The sequence below is a fragment of the Emydura macquarii genome, unplaced genomic scaffold (assembly GCF_026122565.2).
Source record: "Emydura macquarii macquarii isolate MOO-44397 ecotype Brisbane River unplaced genomic scaffold, CSIRO-AGI_Emac_v2 contig_1263, whole genome shotgun sequence".
Classification (NCBI taxonomy): Eukaryota; Metazoa; Chordata; order Testudines; family Chelidae; genus Emydura; species Emydura macquarii.
In genome coordinates this window covers 7,216,292-7,236,266 of record NW_027131400.1, presented here as the reverse complement: position 1 = coordinate 7,236,266, position 19,975 = coordinate 7,216,292, and positions in this window count along the sequence as shown.

Genomic DNA, 19,975 nt, shown 5'->3' with positions numbered 1-19,975 from the left:
AGGTTCCTGAACTGCAACTCCCATAAGGTGTATCACATTAGAAAATTTTGGGTTATGACTGAAAATTTTCGTGCTTGATTTTTTGCTGAAAAATTGAAATTTTCCATGAAATTTTTTTCCCGACTACTTTTAATACAAATCAGTCAGCTCAGAAATATCTAATAAAAATTGAGACACATATGTGTGTCAGCTCATAGTGTGGAAATGCAGATTAATTTGACAGGAGTGGGTTGTTTTTCTTTCTTTCTTTGATGTTGCAATCTTGCATGCATGGTGGCTACGTAATGCAAGTCTGCCACAGGCACCTACAGCCGTTTTCCTCATGTTTTAATTTGGCTGGCAAAATGTGAAACTGCTAATAGCTTAAAGTTTCAATTCTTCTTAATATATCAGAGGCATATTATAGCAAGTGGAGAGGCGGGAATTAAACAGGGCAATGAGAAAGATTTTTGAGAACATCATCATTCTAAGCAACATTTGTGGCAGACACTTTCTGATGGGACATATGAGATGATCTGTCTTAGTACCACACTCGGGTGTTGTGTTAAATCAGAGTCATGTGTGGTGCTGGATTTAAAAAACTTTTTTTTTTTATACTTCGTCTGAGAATGATGGACTTTTAAAATTGTGCATCTTTTGTAGTTTTCTACTCTACTGTATGTAGAAATTTATGTAATCTATTGTACTATATATGCTGACTTTCTGCAATAAGATTGAAAGGCCAGTAAAAAAAAAATCAGTTGATCTACCAGTATATGGACTCAATCTGTCAAGACGATTGGGTGAAGTACATTTACTATAGGAGTTAATATTTAGATATTCCCAGAACCCCACATGTAAACTGTTAATGCCCCATTGAGGATCTTTCTCACTCTATCTAAATATTGGCTTCTACAGTGAACCTTCAAATCATACATAAGGTTTCCTCATCATTATGGAAAAGCTCTATCACAAGAAGGTTGAAACAGAGCATTTTGGATGGTTTAATGACACTATGCTGATTTACAGTCCCTGAGGATCTGTCCCCAAATGGCTGGTTCTAGGACCTGGAAGAAACTGCCACAATAAGAACACAAGAAAGTTAGTGGGTGATTTCACTCTCTCTTTAAATTTTCCTGCATTAAAGTTTCCCTTAAAGATAAGGAAACCTTTTGTATGATTCAGAAAAGTGATTGTTACACTGAGAGAGATAAGCAACATGAAAGCAGCACTGCTTGAATTTGAGAAGGAAGGCTCAGTGGAGAGCAAAGATAATGAGAACTGAGGTTCCTTCACAGGAACTTTCTTCTGTGCCAACAATTTCTCTGTTCTTGCAAGGGAAGGTGAGAAGTGAAAATTCCATTGATGATAGGTCTCCTAGTGCTTTATTTTCTTATCTTGCCTTGCAACAGGCCTCATCTCTGTTTCTCTTGTGCAGCAAAATAAGAAAAGAAAGATTTCCCATACTGATAACACTACTTTGGTCTCAGCAAAAGCAGCAGCCCATTATATTTTAATAGAAGTTTCTATCTATGTCATCAAACAGGAAAGAAGCATTAATATATGTAAAATGCTGGCTTCCTACAGGAGGTGTTAGGGCTTGCCCACCAAGAAGGCTCATTGAAACCAAATGAGCCATTGTGGAACATCAGAGAACAAAGGTTTTGTGAATTGCATTCCTCCCCCTGCAATGGAGAGGAGATGTGTGCGTGAAGTCATCCCATCAATTTGAACTCTGGTGAAAAGAGAATAAAAATCCCTAACAAGAAGAAATACCATGTTGCCGGGACTTTGGGAGGACAAGATTTCTGTGCATAAGCAAGGGATCCCCAGCTGCTTAGCCTGGGTTAGTCCTAAAGGACTACGGAGTTTTTCTTATTATAGACACTTTACCTTTTGGAACCTAAGACTAACTCATTTGTGTGTGTATATGTTTACCTGCTTTAACCTTGTAAATAATTCTCTTATTTTCTTTTCCTATTTAATAAATCTTTAGATAGTTTATTATAGGTTTGGCTACAAGTGTTGTCTTTGGTGTGAGATCTAAGATGTAAGTGACTGGTCCTTTGGGATTGGGAGTACCCTGAATATTGTTGTGATTCTTGGTGTAAGGTCCATCTGTCACAAAGTCAAGCTTGTCTGGGTGGCAAGATAGACTGGAGTATCCAGAAGAACTGTCTATGATTCCATAGTTTGGCTGTATAATGCCTGAGGAGTTCACACTTGATACTTGGTTAGTGAAATCTAAGCATAGAATTCACAGCCAGTTTGGGGTTTGTGCCCTGCTGCTTAACAGTCTACCCGGAGGTTGATACTCACACTCTTGAGCCACTGCAGGACAGCATGACTCCAGGATTACTGAGAACATCCACAATTACGTTAAATGGGATAATATGTCATTTTAAAAAGTCACAAACCAACCCTAACTAATATGAAATAGAAAGAAACTTTCCCTATGGGCAGATTAATCCACAATTGTCCACCATGGGATTCTTTGCACATGAAGTTTGCCAGAGATAGGAAACTAGACTAGATGGACCACTGCTCTGATCCCGTTTGATAAGTCCTATAAGATGATGGGTTACATTTTCAAAAGTGCTTAAGGGACAGATTTTAAAGATATTTAGGAACCTAAAGATGCAGGTAGGCACCCTAATGGGATTTTCAGAAAATGCCTAGGCACTTAACTCCCATTGGAAAGAGGGGGTTGGGACTGGCTGGCCAAGAAGACTTGGAGCCAGTGGGGGAAGAAAACACTGAAAAAAGACTCAGGGTGTGGGGGGAGAGATGGGTGTTAGGATGGGCAGTCCCAACAGGGAGATTAGGACTGGCTGGGCAAAGAGACTGGAATGAGGAGCCAGGGGTGGGGAAGAGATGAGACTGGAACAGGGATAGGAGGGAATGGGGCAGAAGAGATCATGCTTGTGGGGAACAAACAGAAAGATCTGTGCCCACAAGAGAATACTTCCCTCAAGAGCTTGGAATGGAACCCAAGATACCTTGGGTATCTTGAAATTTGGTATCTGGACTGGCTTGGTTATTTTCTACGAACCAATCCCTGTGCAGCCGGGAGCAGGGGGGCAGCCGCCCAGGGCTTCTTGCCTCAGGCGGGGAGGTCTGCACCCGGAGTCCAGTCAACCGCGTGCTCCCAGCAGGGAGCTAGAACCCCAGCGGGAAGCTGGGCTCCCTGCAAGGAGCCTGGACAACAGCCAAAGCCAGGAGCCTGGGTGGCAGCCTGGCTTGGAGCGGGAGACCCGACAGCAGCCCAGCTGGGGAACTGGGAACCGCTTTCACGGCTGAAATTGACAAGACAGCCGACAGCTGATGTAAGGAAAGTAGACACTGCGTCACCTTAACTACACCAACATAAGCTCCATGCCTCTTGTAGAGGTGGAGTTATTTTTTTGTTTGGATGTAGTAGGGCACTTACATCAGCAGGAGCAAGGCTCTAGTGAAGACACTGGCATAGTTAGGTTGACGTAAGCTGCCTTGTGTCGACCTAACTAGTATAGACCTAGCCACAATCTTCCCCAGTGTGGTTTTTTGGGGGTGATGTTTAGCTTGGTTGTGCAGTGGACTCAGACTCATCTTGTATTGCAGTGTACTTGTGTCTGTGCAATTCCACCAGAGAGCATTTAGCCTACAAAGAGGTCACACATGCATTGACAAGGTCCAGTAGCACGCTGTGCTAAACCACTTCGCTGCACAGTGCAAAGAAACTGTCAGAAATTCCACCTTCATAATAATAAATATAATAATGCTTAGCACTTATACAGGATTGAGCTTTCATCCTCAAAGTCCTTTACAAACATTATCTAATTAACCTCTCATGTTTGAACATTCCTGTTATCGTCGTAAGAGCCTGGGGGAATAGTAGTAAAGTTTCTAGCTCATCCCATTAAAATATAGGGCAAAGCAAAGAATGCAGTCATCTTTACTCACCACTGAGTGTTAAAACATTACTGTAAATACTTTAGATAGCACTTATTAACAAACAGGAATGAAATTTACCTCTGTGCAGATGGCTAGCACAAGACCTTTATATCATTTATGGCCTACTTAAGCCCCCAAAATAGGACTTAAGTGGTATATAGGCCTTTTACACAGGGGTGAATTTCACCATAAGGCCCTGATCCTGCAAAGACTTTTACACATGCGTAACTTTATGTGGTGTGAGTAATCCCGTGAAGTCCAATAGCAGTACTTACCGTTAAGTGAAGGATCATCTCCTAAATAGATACATATTAACATATGCTCAACGCCTATTCACTTCAATGGGAGCAGTGGGAGACCATTGCTGAGCACCTTTGAAAATCTCATCCCTAATTTTTTTTTCGGTTACATTTTGTTTAGATGTGATTTTTAGTTGATTGAGTAAACCAGCTGTATCTAGCATAGCTACGCCTCTGAAGAATGGGTACAGTGAGTATGAAACGAACATTTTAATAGCTGAGTTCTAAAGTTTGTCCTCCTCAATTAGCGAAATTTTAACAAATCATTTTATTTTAAATCACAATTACCTGTATAATGGACTTTTAGAGCTGATAAACACTGAAGAACATAAAGGTCATACGTGAGAACTTATTGCAAAGCCAAATGAACTGGAACGAATTTCTGTGTCATTTGAAGGAGAAAGAAACACATCATGTACTGGATAAGAGGACTTGAACGAGGACTGTTCATCAGTCAATCAGAATCTCCCTAGTATCACTTCACTTATGGACTACGGGTGGGATTTTCAAAAGCACTCAGTATTTGCCTATCTCTGCACCCACTGAATTCAATTAGCATACACACATGCTCAATTATCTTTAGTGGGACAGAGTTAAGACAATGCTGAGAGCATTTGAAAATCTCACACGATGCTACAAATTATGCCAGGTTTTGGTCTAAGAGAAGCTGTAAAGGAAATGGAAAATGCCTGAGTGACAGACTGAAAGTAAAAGAGGTAATGAGGAAACTCTGAAGCAGCTGGGAAATGGAACAAGTTGGATGGTGTTGTGTCCTGATCTGGCTTCAGGGAATTAAAAGTAAAACCTTTCTTGAGACTTGGACTGGTATTGTTAATAGTGCACAGATTGTCAACCAGAGAAGTTTATGTAATCTCTGTAAGGAGCTTGCGTGTACTCAGTACTTCATATGGAGAGTTTACCTTTTACAGGTCCAGGGCCTAATACAGGGGTATGCCCAGGTAAAATATCTTGAGCTAAATTTATGGAACTTTAATCAGTGTAAAAGAATTAAAATTAAAAATAAAGCTCAAAATTCAGCTAGAACATTCCTTGTAGATATTTACATTTATTAATATAGGTAATCGTATGTGTACAATACTGGAAAATCCTTTGCCTCACAGAAAAAGTTAAAATTGATTATATCAATACATTTTGTGTATCTATGTGTGTGTATGTATATTATACATATTATATTATAGCAGGGGAGCTTCCTCAGGAAGAAAGACGTCAATTTTATGTGATTTCTGAAATTTTCAATGTATAGTGAAGTGAGATGCACTTTTTTCCCATCCTAGTTATTGTTCTATTAATGTGTTCATTGATCTTGAGAATTTTTTCCCAGAGGGTATAGTATATCTTTAAATAATATTATTTTGCTACAAGTACTGTTTTTCAGTATAGAAATGCTGTCCTAGGTATACTTGTGATTTTGCTATACTGATACAATGTTATATCATTATATTTATTATTATTATTATTATATAATGATACAATATAATGTTTCGCTGCATCCACTCCTCTGTGAAACCAGAAGTGCTATGTAAACCCCTCATGTGGGGTTTGGGTTTTATTTATTCAGCTATTCATTAGATGCAGGTCCATTTTATGTTGCACTGTAGTGTTTTATATGTGCACCCTAACACGGCTGTCATGGGATCCCCGGGGTACAACCTGGGACTGTGGAACTGATGTGCCCCCTTAACTTTCCAGCCTGGACTGCCTCTCACAATGCTTTCCCAGCGACAAGGAGCGAACCCCTCCAGGCGCTGTTATCACTCAGCCAGCAGTATGTAGACCCAGCTAAGTTGCATGAAGTCTCACTGAGCCCCTCATGAATCATACACCGCGAAATGCCAGCAAAACTCCCAAGCCCCCAGCCTTGCACCCCAGGAATATACTGTCTTGCACTGCTCAAAACCTTCTCTTGAGCAATGCAAGTTTATCAATTAATTCACCACTTCATAAAAGGAAAGTGGACATGCAGCAGCCTTTGTAACCTGAACAGATGCCCCAAGCACTTCAGACAAACTCACTGGTTAAGACAAAACATTAAAACTACAGAAAGATAGATTATAAGTGGTAGGCTTAAAAAGGTCAGAGATAGTTACCAAAGAAAATAAAAAGTAAGCATTCAGTCTAAATCTAAAGCTTATTAGATGAAGCAGTATTTGGACCAAGCAGTTTTTCTCACCCAACTGGATGTTGCTGCTAGGTTACAATCCTAAATACACAGGCTTTCCCTTTAAGCCTGGGACCAATCTCCTCATTCAAGTCTTTGTCTTCCCAGCATTTTTGTTGTCTTCATTGTAGGTGGAGGAAGAGAAAGGTAAATGCATGATGCTACTGTCCCTTACTTTATACCCTCAGTCCATGTGCCTGGAAAATATGAACCCAGACATGTCCTGGTGGGCTTTGCTGAGTCCCAGAGTTGAGCAATCCCCCTGGTATGCTCTTGTGCAACTGAGACTTTGTCTACACTAGCACTTAGTCTGGCAAAACGTTTGTCACTCAGGAGTCTGAGCCCACCTGAGCAATATAAGTTTTGTTGACATAAGCAGTTGTGTAGCCAGGTTATGTCGATGGGAGAGAGTTCTCCTGCCAACATAATAAAACCACCTAAATGAGTGGCACTGTCCACACAAGCACTTATGCCGGCAAAACTTATGTTTCTCAGGGCTCATACCCCTCATCAACAGAAGTTTTGCTGGCATAAGTGGTAGTGTAGATAAGGCCATAATTGAACAATCCCCACCGTGTGGTGCTCGCGCTATTGTCATTGAATAGTAAATCCCTTGTTTACTATTCCCTTGCTTGTCAATGACTGGTGATGAACACCGACTGGGTGTTGGTCACCTCCTTTGTCGCTGTCACTGGAGAACTAGCAGTGGGCAGCTCCCAAATTCACAACATATTTCAATAACCGCCACATAGCCAAAATCCCATCACTTCATGCACACTAACAATATACATATTTTGATAAGCAGTGGGTTCCAGCAGATCATGACCTTTCATATGATATCTTATGTGGCATGCTTTGTATGAAATATCACAACCACATATGAATGATGAATATGGAGGTTACAGGGTGCTACTTTAAGGTACAATGTGTCACAATGGCAAATAATCAATGTTTCATTTCCTGCTGCAGAGCAAGCTCACAGCTGAGACTCCTTTTTAAATTCAACCAGCGTTTAAATATTAATCGCAGAATAATATAGGCTTGGAGGGAAAGCATTTGTACCACATAAATAATTCTCACTGCGTCTTCTGAAGTATATTATAAAATAGTACTGTAGATTTCACACTAACTTTTCATAGTCTGTAGGTAAGCACTCAACTTTTTTACATATTATTTATTTTTTCAATAGCGAGTGTCCTATCACATCTGTAGGCAAAGTTACATTAAAAATTTAAAAACACACTTTAAATTAGCCCAATTGGCATAATAAGAGTGTATAAGTCAGTGTGTCTCCAGCAGAGTTCCCCTGACTTACACCAACTGAAGATCTGATACAATATCAATACTAATAGCTCTTCTGGTTGGTGAAAGGAGGTGGACTGTTTTGCGGCTTTAAATGGGTGCCTAGCCTTAGTGCTGGCCCTCTGTATGACAGTGAATTTCATACAGTAAGACTAGTGTTTACAGTTTGCAACAAACCAATATATTTATTTATTGATGTCCTGATTTTTGTGTCTGGGAGAAAGCACTAATTTAATCCTGCAATTTAAAATTTGATAATTAGGTCTCAAGTAACATACTGTACATTGATATTAGCTGAACAACCTCCTTTCCAAAACCTTTTTTTGGAACAGGGCATTTTAAATTTTTTATAACTCGGGCCCCACTAAATGTTAAACTCACCCTATGCAGAGATCCAACACAAAGGGCTGTGCTCCACTTAAATCTCATTTAAGCAATAGATGGAGATTTTCAATTGTACATAAGTGGTGCACAGGTTTTGGGCTGGTCCTCTGTGCAAGGCTGAATGATGCTTTCCATGAATAATTGAGTGCATGTCATTGCCAACAGAGAGCAACATTCCCAAAATGAAACTGAAGAGAAGTCAGTCAGTCAGTCAATATTTACCCTAACGAGTATGGTGAGGCTAAGGCATATTTTAAGCTTCCTTTCTGCCTTCCCAGTCCTGACCTGCTCTGGGGCTGGAGAAGCCCCAAGCATAATTTAGGCAGATGAAGAGATGTGCCTAAATTATAGGAACCTCCTTGGGCTGCCCAATGGGCCACAGCACTACCAAGAATCTTGAAAGGGCTGCATTGCGGCTGTCCTGCCCTTGGCATTCCAGGGCTTGTGGAAATGTCCTTGAAAGGCAACTTTTCAGCAGTCTTCTGCAGTACCTGTGCCAAGGAATCCTCCCCTGGTTGGAAAAGGGGCTTTTAGAGCCTCTTTACACCGCTTAGCACTTTTATGTGGTATAAAGGGGCTGGAGTAGGGGGGAGCAGGGACGGCTTTAGGATCTCATCTTAGGTTAATAAAATAGGGAAGGTTTTGTGATGTAAATTGTTAAGATAAATCAAAAAAATCAGTCGCATGTCTTTTGCTACTGCTGTACACAAAGCACTATGCAGACAGAAGCAGAATGGATAGGCATACAACATGGCAATTTGTGCCCGCATCTCAATTCTAAATAGGCCCCTTACAATGCCTGGGTAGCCCAGATAGTCAGAGGTTCCCCATCACAATCATGCAAAAATCATGTTAAATGTTGAACAGTGGGCAAGGGGCCATATTATTCATCCAAAACATAGCAGGTGGGATTTTGAAAAGTATGTAATGGACTTAGGCACTTAAGACTAATTCACTTTTAAGGGGAGATGGGCACTGTTTCACTTGGTGGTTAACAACAAGAAAGGACTCTATGCTTGAAAACTATACTAGTTCTTTATTCAAAAGTACTAACTCCAGAGATGCTGCAATTAACAATCTAGCCACGTGCACACAGACTGACTTCCTAGTGCCTCCTCCAAACTCTTCCCTCCTGAAGCTTGTGGTCCTCCCTCCAGTTCCATGGAGATTGCTACAGGCACCATTCAGAACATTTTAGCCCCTTTAGGCAAGGCTATTCCTTCCCACTCTCCCTCCTCCACCATCAAAGGGAGCAAGAAAGGGCCAAAAGGCAGCCCATTCCACAGAGCCCCTTCACAATGACCTCACAAAGCGCCTGTCTTCACCAGGATTTAAAAAACCCCAACATTGTGCAACAATGGCTCAAGACAGAACTTAGGGAATAAAATACAAATCGCTTGAATTTTCAGAGTGTTAGTGACCAATTACAGAGTGACCATTTAAAAAAAAGAAAACAATGCAATCGTTTTTAAATACACCTTTAAATGGAATTAATTTACAACATACATTTTAAAGCAGAGACTGAAGACTGATGCGAGTTACTTCATAAGGAGACTAGATGGTGCTGGAGCATAGTCATGTGGGGGCTACGTGCTTCTCACACACAGAAGGGCCCTTACATACTCAGACTGGGGGTTCATCTGTCTCCATGCTACCATCCCCCTTCCAAACCTTGCAGATGATTCTCCATATTGTAGTGGGAGGGCCATAATGGGGAAGTGGGTGGAGACTGACTGGGGTGGGAGTTGGAGGAGTGGGCTGGATGGGGCAGGAGGATGCACATCGTCCTTTTTCTAGCACCACGGATATAATACAGATCCATCCTTTATTAGCTTTCCTGCTAGCCACCCCATTATCATGTCTGGGAACATTCCCCTGGTACAATCTGGGCTGGTGAATCACTGTGTCACCCCAATCACCCACTCCCGGGGCCCATCTTATACTGCTCTGCTTTGAGACCCCCCAGTCCTGGACTATTCACACTCAACCTCCAGCATGTAAATTGCTCCCAAATGAGTGAGTGTGTGCATCTAGCCAGCCACTCCTTGGATTATACAACAGAATGACACTAGTCGCTACCTCCAGTTCCAGATGCAACCCTAGGGACCTTTGTTTTCTCCTGTTCAGTTATGTCCATGAACAATATAAGCTTATATAAATTTGTCAAGTTAACAAAGAAATTGATATGCCCCAGCCTTGTTACTCCAAGTGGAGTCTCCAACACACTTCAAACCAAACACACTATTTTAGGTAGAGCAAACGAACAAAGTTATTAACTATGGAAGAATTTTAAGTGATTATAAATCAAAGCATAACAAGTCAGATTTGGTCAAAAGACATAAAAGCAGCACGCATTCTAAGCTTAACACTTTCAGCAACTTTACAAACTTAGGCGATTCTCACAACAAGCTGGCTGGTTTCCCTTCATGCGACAAACATAAGCAGAAATCAAGCCCCAAACCAATAGAAACGCAACAAAACAAGCCCAATTTGGTCACCTGAACAAAGATGGCCAATTTTGCATTTCCGGTTCCCTGAATAAAGATGGTGGATTTTTGCATTGTGGATTTTGCATTTCCGGATCTGGGTGGAGCCTGTCCAGGATCCGGAAGTAGGTGGATGTGACAGGCCCAAAAACAAGTGGACATGGAAGCAACAAGCCCAAAACAAGCGGTCATGGAAAGCCAAAAGAAGCCCAAAACCCGCAACTTGCAACTCAGGTGGGCAACAAGCGGCCTGCTTGTAAAAGAAGTCCAATTCTGCGTATGGTAAGCAGACTTGGAGTCATATCCCCTCTGGGGTTTTGCCCTCCCCCACCAGGGTCAGATGACAAATAATGTCCTTATATGGACTCATCCATGTCCTGAGTCAGTGAGCATTACCTCATCATGGTTCCAAACTGACCAAGGGAAGGGAGGTAACTTACTCAAGAGTCCAATTGATCCGCCGTTGATGCCCAGGCCTGTCCTTTGTTCCTGGAAGCTTGAGCTGGGTTTGTCCCATACACGCCTTGCTGAGATGTGAACTGCCCCTCTTCTCCTGGAGAGTTTTGCCTGGCTATATTTTAAGTCATGAGGACACATTTCTGGAAGTAGTGCAGCCTCATAACTATACACATGAACTTGCAACCAACATACTACTATAATAATAATGTACATCATGAGCATTCCAAAGACAGCTAACGTGACATACCTTGCATTAGATAATACACAATTATACTATAAGGATGAACATGGGGATACTGGGTGTCACAAACCTGCCCCATGGATCTGAAGGGATCCACACTGATCCTGGAGGATCTACCAGGTTTAGAGATAGGCCCCCTTCCTAAAATGGAGATTCCCTCCCTTACAACTCCCACAGGTTTTTTTTGATGGGTGGAGAAGCTCTGGGTTCATTTTACTGGATTACGCTACTGCAACTACTGATATAGTTTGGCTACATGGCTTATAAAACTCTTTTTATTATAGGTCCAAATATTCCCCTCCACTGCAAAATCTCATGGTGGTAGTGGGGAAATAATCCATGAAAAGACTCTTTCAGAGGCTCTGTCTGATGGTTTCCTTAAGAGGAAGAGTTCATGTAACCCTATGGTGAGTGCATGTTACAGGTGCCCTTCCTGTCCTGCTCCACAGAGGATATGAATTATTACAGCCCACATCCAGAGAGGCTTGGCTCTTAAGATCAAACTGTAGCAGCTCTGAGGTCAATCCCCATGTGTTGGCCAAGATGGCAGCGGTCACATGGGCGGGGTGCAACAAATCGCACAGATCCCAGTAACTCTTAGGTGATGGCCTTCCTTACCATGCTACTTTCTGTAAACTACTCTTGGTTGCCCTAGGGAGCAGTGCTGACACTGTCTACTTTCCTTGTGTTTATGCATTAGGTAGCCTTATGGCAATAGTTAGAATTGCGTTTAGCGTCACAAACCATCATATGGATTTCTGCTTGAAAATCTCTTTGCAAATGGCAACTGCTTCCTAGCTTTGCCCCATTAGCCCCTTTCCAAATTCGCAGAGCCCTGATTGCATAAAAGTAATTTAGAGGGGCTTGTGCGGCATTCTGCCCCCATTCCCAAGTGTACACAAATCTGCTCATCTTCAGCAGTGCTCTACCCCAGTCTTCATCACATGTGTGTCTTTTCCTCCCATCAGTCTGTGTAAAAAGAGAGAGAGAGAGCGCTCATCGCCCATTTTACCACCCACTGCGGTAATGATCACAAATAATATTTTGGTAACAATCTCTATTTTCTTAGGGTGTTTTATTCCTCTGTGAGAAATTGTGGGTTAGAGTTGCTTGGTTTTTGTTTATGGATTATTGATGGATGTCCCTCTGAAATTTTTAGTTTTAGTTCAGATCCCGTCCCAGTTTTTTGGGTTTGTTTTTTTTCAAACTAAGTTCTGCAGGTCAGAGAACTCTGGCTTCCTTCCATCAGTCACCAGAGATCAGAAGTTCATTTTTTCTGTTTTCAGATTATTACATATTTAATTATATATTCAATTATATAGTCAGACATTTATATATTCAAGTTTTATTTGATTGTGTGTGGATCATGGATTCGCTGAGAAAAACGGCTGGTTTCTGCCTTCTCCTTCCCCATGCTAATTTCTAATGTTCCTTTGAACTTAACTGTCAAGATGTAAGGTATCTTTGCTTATATCTTGAAGAGAATAATGTACCTTTGCACAGTTAAGGACCTCTTCTTCTAGAGGATTCCCAGCTAGCAGTGTTAGAACAAAAAATCTCTCTCCTCTTTTCAACCATAGTCAAATAAATAATGACCATATTTTCTCCATAATTCCAGTATAGCAATATGTTAGTGATATACAATTTGATTTCTGGAAAGATGGCATTCCTTTGTCACCCCAATAGTTTTCCATTTCAATGTATGCACACATCACGAGTTAGGATTAAATCTCTGTTCTAGCTCATACTGAAAAGACCTTGAACCACGTTTCAAAAGACATTTCATGCTGTAACGAGGCCCAGTGCAGAGGATCAGCCCAAGACCTTTGCGCTGCTTATGTCCTCACCTGACGGAGTGGCAGTCAATGGGCAACTGATGTATCATCATCTCTCTGCTGCTATCTGATATCGGAGTACTATAATTTTGGAGTCCTTCCATATGTCTGAATAAAAAGATGCATCTTTCTCAATGAATCTCTGTATGTAAACAGGTAGATGAATAAAAATTTCTAAGCACCAGTTCAGCATGTATCTAATTTTAAGCATGTGTGAGTAGTCCTATTAAAGTCAACGGGAAAACCGTCAAAAGGGCTTAAGTGACTGGCAGTTGAATTTAGGCTCCTCCAGAACAAAAAGAGAGTCTCTACCCCAAAGAACTTAGGCAGTAAGTACTTAGGCACTTTTCAAAATTGTACTCAGTGGAACTATTCACATGCTTAAAGTTAATGCAGCAAAGTACTCGTGCCTAAGGAACACACAATGAACAGCTGTTGACGTTTTTGGTCAGTAACAAAATATGAAACATTCAAAATCTTAGCACATCTGCATCGTAATAATGGCCAAACACAATTTTGAGGGGAAAAATAACTTTATATAGGCAACCAGTGGGGAAAACAAACTACATGCATTGTTTGCAATAGGACAACGGTTTCCAACCTAGGGGGTGGGACCCGCTTGAGTGGGCGCCACAGATTAAAGAGGATCCATGAGGCTTCATTAATATTGGAGTAATATAGCCCCCTCGAGCTCTGTGCCAGGCACAGGAACCTCGAACTCTGTGCCGGCTGAAGCAGAGGAGCAGCCCCCCCCCGAGGGAGCAGCAGTCCTGAGCTCCACACCAGCTGGAGCAGAGGAGCAGCTCCACCCCACGCCAGCCCCTCACCAGACGGGTGCCCAGCCGGAGAGGAGCAGCCCTGCACAGGTGGGGGCCTGGAACAGCCCTGGCCAATCTGCCAGAGCCCACCTCCCTTCAGTCCACGAGGGACGGCATGTGGTGGCGGCTGCACCAGAGAAGGCTTAGCTTCTTATTTAGGTAAGAGTAATTTATTATTAATTATTATTTATGTAATTTAGTGTTGTTATTATTATCATCAGCATTATATGTGTTTATGGCGGTGATGGGCTAGGGGGTGTGTGTGTGTGGTGTGTGTGTGTGGTTTTACCTACTGAGGCTTTCACTCAAAAAAGTTGGGAACCACTGCAGCAGGAGACACCATATGTCTTGTATACAAGCGGTCATTAATGAAAAATAGCTTCTGTTTATAGTGATACCATGATCCTGAGCTGGATCTTTCTTCTGTGAAAAAAGACAGACCTGGATATTTTCTAAAAGAAAATCAAAAAATCCAGCATGTTAAAAACATAAAACAAAATATATGTGTAGGTCTATGCAAACATTTTGAGAGTATTAACTCTCATGACACTTGGTTGTGTTTGGGAGACAAAGGTGGAAACCTATTGAAATTGTTTGGTGAACTTTAACATTTTATAACATAACCAGACATAGTAATATATTGTTATATTTTTTGACATTTCTTGCTACAACACTCTTAACTATATTTTAAAATTTAATAAAGAGAAATGAATTTATCCAAATCCCAAAAAAGAAATTATGACATTTTGTTAATATGACCTTTGCATTAATGTTGAAGTTTTCCCCCTGCAGGTTTTTTGTTGTTGTTTTTTGTTTTAAACAAAAAGCCTTTGATTATTAAAACAACAAGCTTTTTGTTTGCAATTGCATTATTTGTTGAAACAGAAATATATGTTCATATATGTATAACAGGACTTTTGGGGCTTTGCAAAAAAAATGAATTGGTATTATGATGGCTCTAACCCAACTATAATATTAAAATCGTGTGGTATCACTTACATCAAAAAAGTATTTTTTATTATTACGACTCTCAAATTGGCTTTTTCTGCACCAAAATAACAACAGAGTCCTGTGACACAAACAACAAAAGCCAAAATACATGACAAATCTACAATTAAAGATAAATGGTACCAGAATTGTACTTTTAACTATACAAGATAAGGCATTAAGGCACTACATTTTAGAAAATTTAAAAGGTAAAGCAAAAGGTTAAGCAAAATATTACCTTTTTGTTTAACATTTTTAATGAGTGGATTAAAAATGTTCGGTTATTTGCCCGCTTTGTTTTATTAAGTTATTTAACTTAAAGCAGTTTCCATTACTTTATGTTACCTTTACTTTTGGGGCTACTACTATAAGGAAATAAGGAAAACCCCATGTTTCATATATTAGTGACTAGGATTAGAAGCAGAGTTAACATTTCTGTTGCTTGGCAACCATAGCTTCAAGAAAGTACCTTCAGCCATTGCATTCCTGAAGGGTTAAAATAATTAATTCACATATTTATTTAAAATGAAGTTACCACCTCAAGCATTTTTGTTGATTTCTGTTTCTCCATTTCTTCCTGTGACAGGGGTTTCCGGAATAACTATAACTTCTGACTTTTAAAACAAAGAGATGGCAGAAGTGTGAGGAAAACAATGCAGGCACGGAGCCATGAGCCTAGGGAGATTAACTAACTCTGTGAGTTCATTTTAGAGTCGGGGCAGCAGCAGCAAGTTTAGCAAACAGAGAGGATATAAAGGAAAAACTGGACTTGTTCAGCAAATATTTGAGAAAGGTTCTATTAGCAGCTCTGAGAGTGTGGCGGGGGTTGATGGGTTAGAGCTGGGGGAGGTCTGGAAACCCAGACTTCTGGTTTTTATCCTAGCTCTGGGAGGAGAGTGGGGGTTGTTACCTGCTCCTGCAACACCTGAATTTGTTCCCCTAGTATCTGTTGCTTTTGTCTGCGTGCCAAATGGATTTCAGGGGTGCCCTTCCCCGCTGCAGTTAGTTGTTTCTGCATTAATGCATCAAGTCTAAGTGTTAGCCCACTCACTTTTGGTTTATTTTTTCTACACTGTCTTTCATCCAACCCTCCGCAAACAAGTCACAGCTGTCTCTTACAATGCTCTGCTAATCATATCGTTTTCTCATCCATCGTATCTACTGATCTAGTCAAATCATGGGATAACTCTTCTCCCTCTGCACTTCTCCTGTTCTTACAGGCACCACTCCAGGTTTCTGCTTACATTTTGCCAGAAGCTGGTTCTCATCCTGCGGTGGCTGTGGCGTGGTGGCACTGCCCGTCGACTGCCTGGTGGCTCTTGCTCTGGATCATTCCATTTTGCTAGGGCATCTGTTTCCATTTCTGTCCCCATCCTTCATGCAGTATATAAATATCCAAAGCCTGTGGTTGCCCACCCAGATTTATAGTTCATAAATATAGCACCTCCCTTTGTTGCACATTCTCTAGAGCTGTTTCCAATTTTCTATTCTGTTCCTGTGCCTGCTGTAACATTTCATGCCTCTGGACTGCTTGCTGCCCTGCTAGCACAGCTTGCATTTTCCAGTGCTCTGTTGCTTCTTCTGACTCTTTTTTTGTTTCTGTTACTAGCTTCGCCAATTTTGCGGCATGTTGTCTTAGCCATCTAACAGCCACTGCCATAGTTTGCAATATTCTGCATTTCTTACACTTCCTCTTCCAGGACAGTCTCTGCCATACCCTCACAGATTCCAATCCATGTTTTCCCACTTTCTTTTTGATCTCATATGGACCACACTTACTTGTGACCCCGTGCGTTCATATCCAAAACACTGGGGATTATGGTGGTGGGATGAGGGGAATCCCTAGCTCCAAGTTTTCTGCCATGAAAGGTTGTGACCCTACAAGCAGGCAGCTCATCACTTACCAACTCAGCAATCAGGGTCACTAGTGTTGCTAGTGTTGCCAGGTACATCTTTCTGTGCATTGCTCCTATGCTGTTTGTGGCATTCTGGTGTTAGCAGCACTAGAGTAGCTTGCAGCTTGTTGGTTCAGCAGACCCTCAAAGTTAATCATAAAGAAAGACCACAGGTTTGGTAGTGAAGGTGCTCGTCCAGGTTTATTTTTGACAAGTCATGGTATCAGTGTCCCGGCTCAACGGTTACAGGTACACTAACATGCATGTGCCCGTGATAAGGTACCACCTCCATCATCATGATGCTGTCCTCTAGGCCAATACAAAGATGCCCCTCTTCCACTCTTTTATACATGGACACAAAAAAGTTACATATTACATTCCAGATGCTTTGAATTATCATCCCTGTACCTTGCACCTGCTCGTTTGAACAAAACATCCTTATCCGTTATCCTGTCATTCTATCCTTATCTTATGAAGGGTTGTGGTGTGTTCTTGTGCCCCCCCCCCCCTCAGAAATGTGTTTTCGTAGTTTCTTAAGAGATCTGTGTGGTTTTGTACCATCCTCTCTGGTCAGGAATATGCTTACTTGATTAGCAGATGTTTTGACAAGGTCTACTTTAGGTCATACTGTCAGCCATGCCTAGGGCTCCAGCAAGGCCTACAATATGTAAATCCCTTTATCCTGATATTGGTAATGAAGTTCGTTGCATTATTTTAAATGCCTCACTGCATTTTACACAAACACACACACACACACACACACACACACACACTTTTCTTGCAAGGAATGAGGAAAAATAACAAATGTTATTTTATAGGGAAGTATATTTAAGCAATTTACAATATTTCATACTGATGCACTACAACTAGTTCTGAGTAGGCTGGAAAGCAAATTATTGCTACACGCCATCTTTTTCACCTGTTTACTCTGGGTGAAATCCAGACCCCATTTAAGTCAATGCAAGTTTTGTCCTTGACTTCAATGGGACCAGGATCTCATCCTTTATATCTATATGAACATAGTCAAAGGTTCTATTTTGAACATACTAATTATATATATTTTCCTCCAAGAGAGGGCACTGTTAGCCTTTCTATTAGCATTCTCTGAAACGCTCCTACAAACATATACATTTATGATAGTTTGACCAGCTATATTACCACTAAGTATTGTAATATATATATTACACACGAGACCTTATATAGAATTCTATAGGTTGTCCAGCTCTTGATGAATCACTTGGCTGGATCTTTCTAATTGCTACTTCTCTTTCCATTTAGGTTCTGCCTGCAGAACATCCGTTTGTCTCAAAGATGTCAGTGACATTGGGAAGAACCGTTTGCTGGTTATGTCCTCTGGACTCAATTTGCTCGACGCCAGTGGCTATTTTGCTGTCATCCACGGGGGCATGAGAGAACTCTGAACGCCACTGCCTTTGACAGTTTAATAGACCCACAGGGCTAGATCTCCACCTGGCAGAAATTGGTGTAGCATCAAAGAAGTCCACGGAACCAGGCCATTTTGCAGCTGAGGTTCTGGCCCTTAGTCCCTATTTTACATGTAGTTTGTGTTTACATGGTGATATTTTAGTTCAAACATCAGTTTCTAAAAAAATGTTATCTGTGAAACAAGAATGAAAGTCATCCATATAATGGTCAGCTCCCACGTAAGTGTGCCAGAGACAAACGAATCCATTCTTACTGTTGTGAAACTTTAATGCAGGGTGCTGGAACCAAGGGGCAAGGTGGGGGTGGGGGTGGTGCAATAGTAAAGTAGTTTCCATCAGGTACAGAGTATACAGTTTTGTTCAGTGGCTTTCAGCACCCCCCACTCCCCCACCACTATAAAAATTGTTCCAATGCCACTGAATGCACATATTGACAAAATTACTCCAAAAAAATCACAGCATTAAAAATAATATGGTCTGCTTAACTATACTCAGCAAACGTAGTAGAAATGCAACATATGGGACTGTGTCATCACTGCATTGTTCCATTTTCACATTGATGTAACTCCATTGAGGTTAAAAGTCAATGGAGCTGCACATATTAGTTATTACTGGTATTAGCACAGCACCTAGAAGTGCTAGTCACAGACACTTACCTGAATTACATAAATACACCAGCATTAAACTAGAGTCAAACAGTGGGGAATCGGGTGCTAACGGTTGTCAGGAATTCCAGGTTACTGTGTATACAGAAACTGTTTTTAAAGCCTTTAGTTCACCGGTTGGCCAGAACACGAGCATGTGTTATGGGCCATCAGTGTGCAAAATTGTATATTTAAAAAACAATCATACCATGTTGAGTGGTGCTAAAATCCTACAGCTTGCTTTCATTTGTAAACTAGCTACCTTCTTTGAGCACTAACTAATACCTTATGCTCCCATCAAAAATTAGTTTGAAAACACCAGGCTTTCTGCATGGAGAGCTAAGCTCCACATCAGGTGCATCTTTAAGGCTGGGTTCCAGTGCTCTGAAGCCTAGTCTAAACCAAGATCCATGCCTCGGCCTCCAAACATTGGGAGAGTTCAGATCCACATCTAGGGCCAATGGCATCAATCCTGCAACTGTATCTTTGTGGCCAGACTTCAGTGGACTCCCTTCGTGGCGCCCCACTGCAGACCATCCTCACACGTGCAGCCGCTGCCTTACTTTAACTCAGCTCAATCATTAGGTCCTGAGCCTGCAAACACAACGGAAGAGAGTGGTCTAGTCCTGTGAGTGGTTCCGTTAAATGAATGGAACGATTCATGCATGTAAATGCTATGGCCCCGATTCAGGGAAGCATGTGCTGAAGTCTTTCCCTATTCAGGACAGCACTTAAGCACATGCTTGAAGTTAACAATGTGCTGTTCTTAATAGAGATGTTTGCCTCAAACATGGGCTATGTCTCATCGCAAACAGGATTAGGCCCTTAATTTGTACTGGAGCATGTAACTGATCAACTTCATACTTGGTTTTTAACATTTTCCCCTCCACGGTTTAAAAACCAAACCAAACATATCCTTCGTGGTCAATGAAAGTTAGGTACACCATGATTTTAAGGGCCGTAAACTTGCTTTACAGCCAGATTGATGCATTAGCAGTTGCTGGCCATTATGGGCTCAATCCCACAAGGTGCTGACCACTTTGGTCCTGATCCAGCAAAACTCATAGTTAAGCATGCACATAAGTGCTG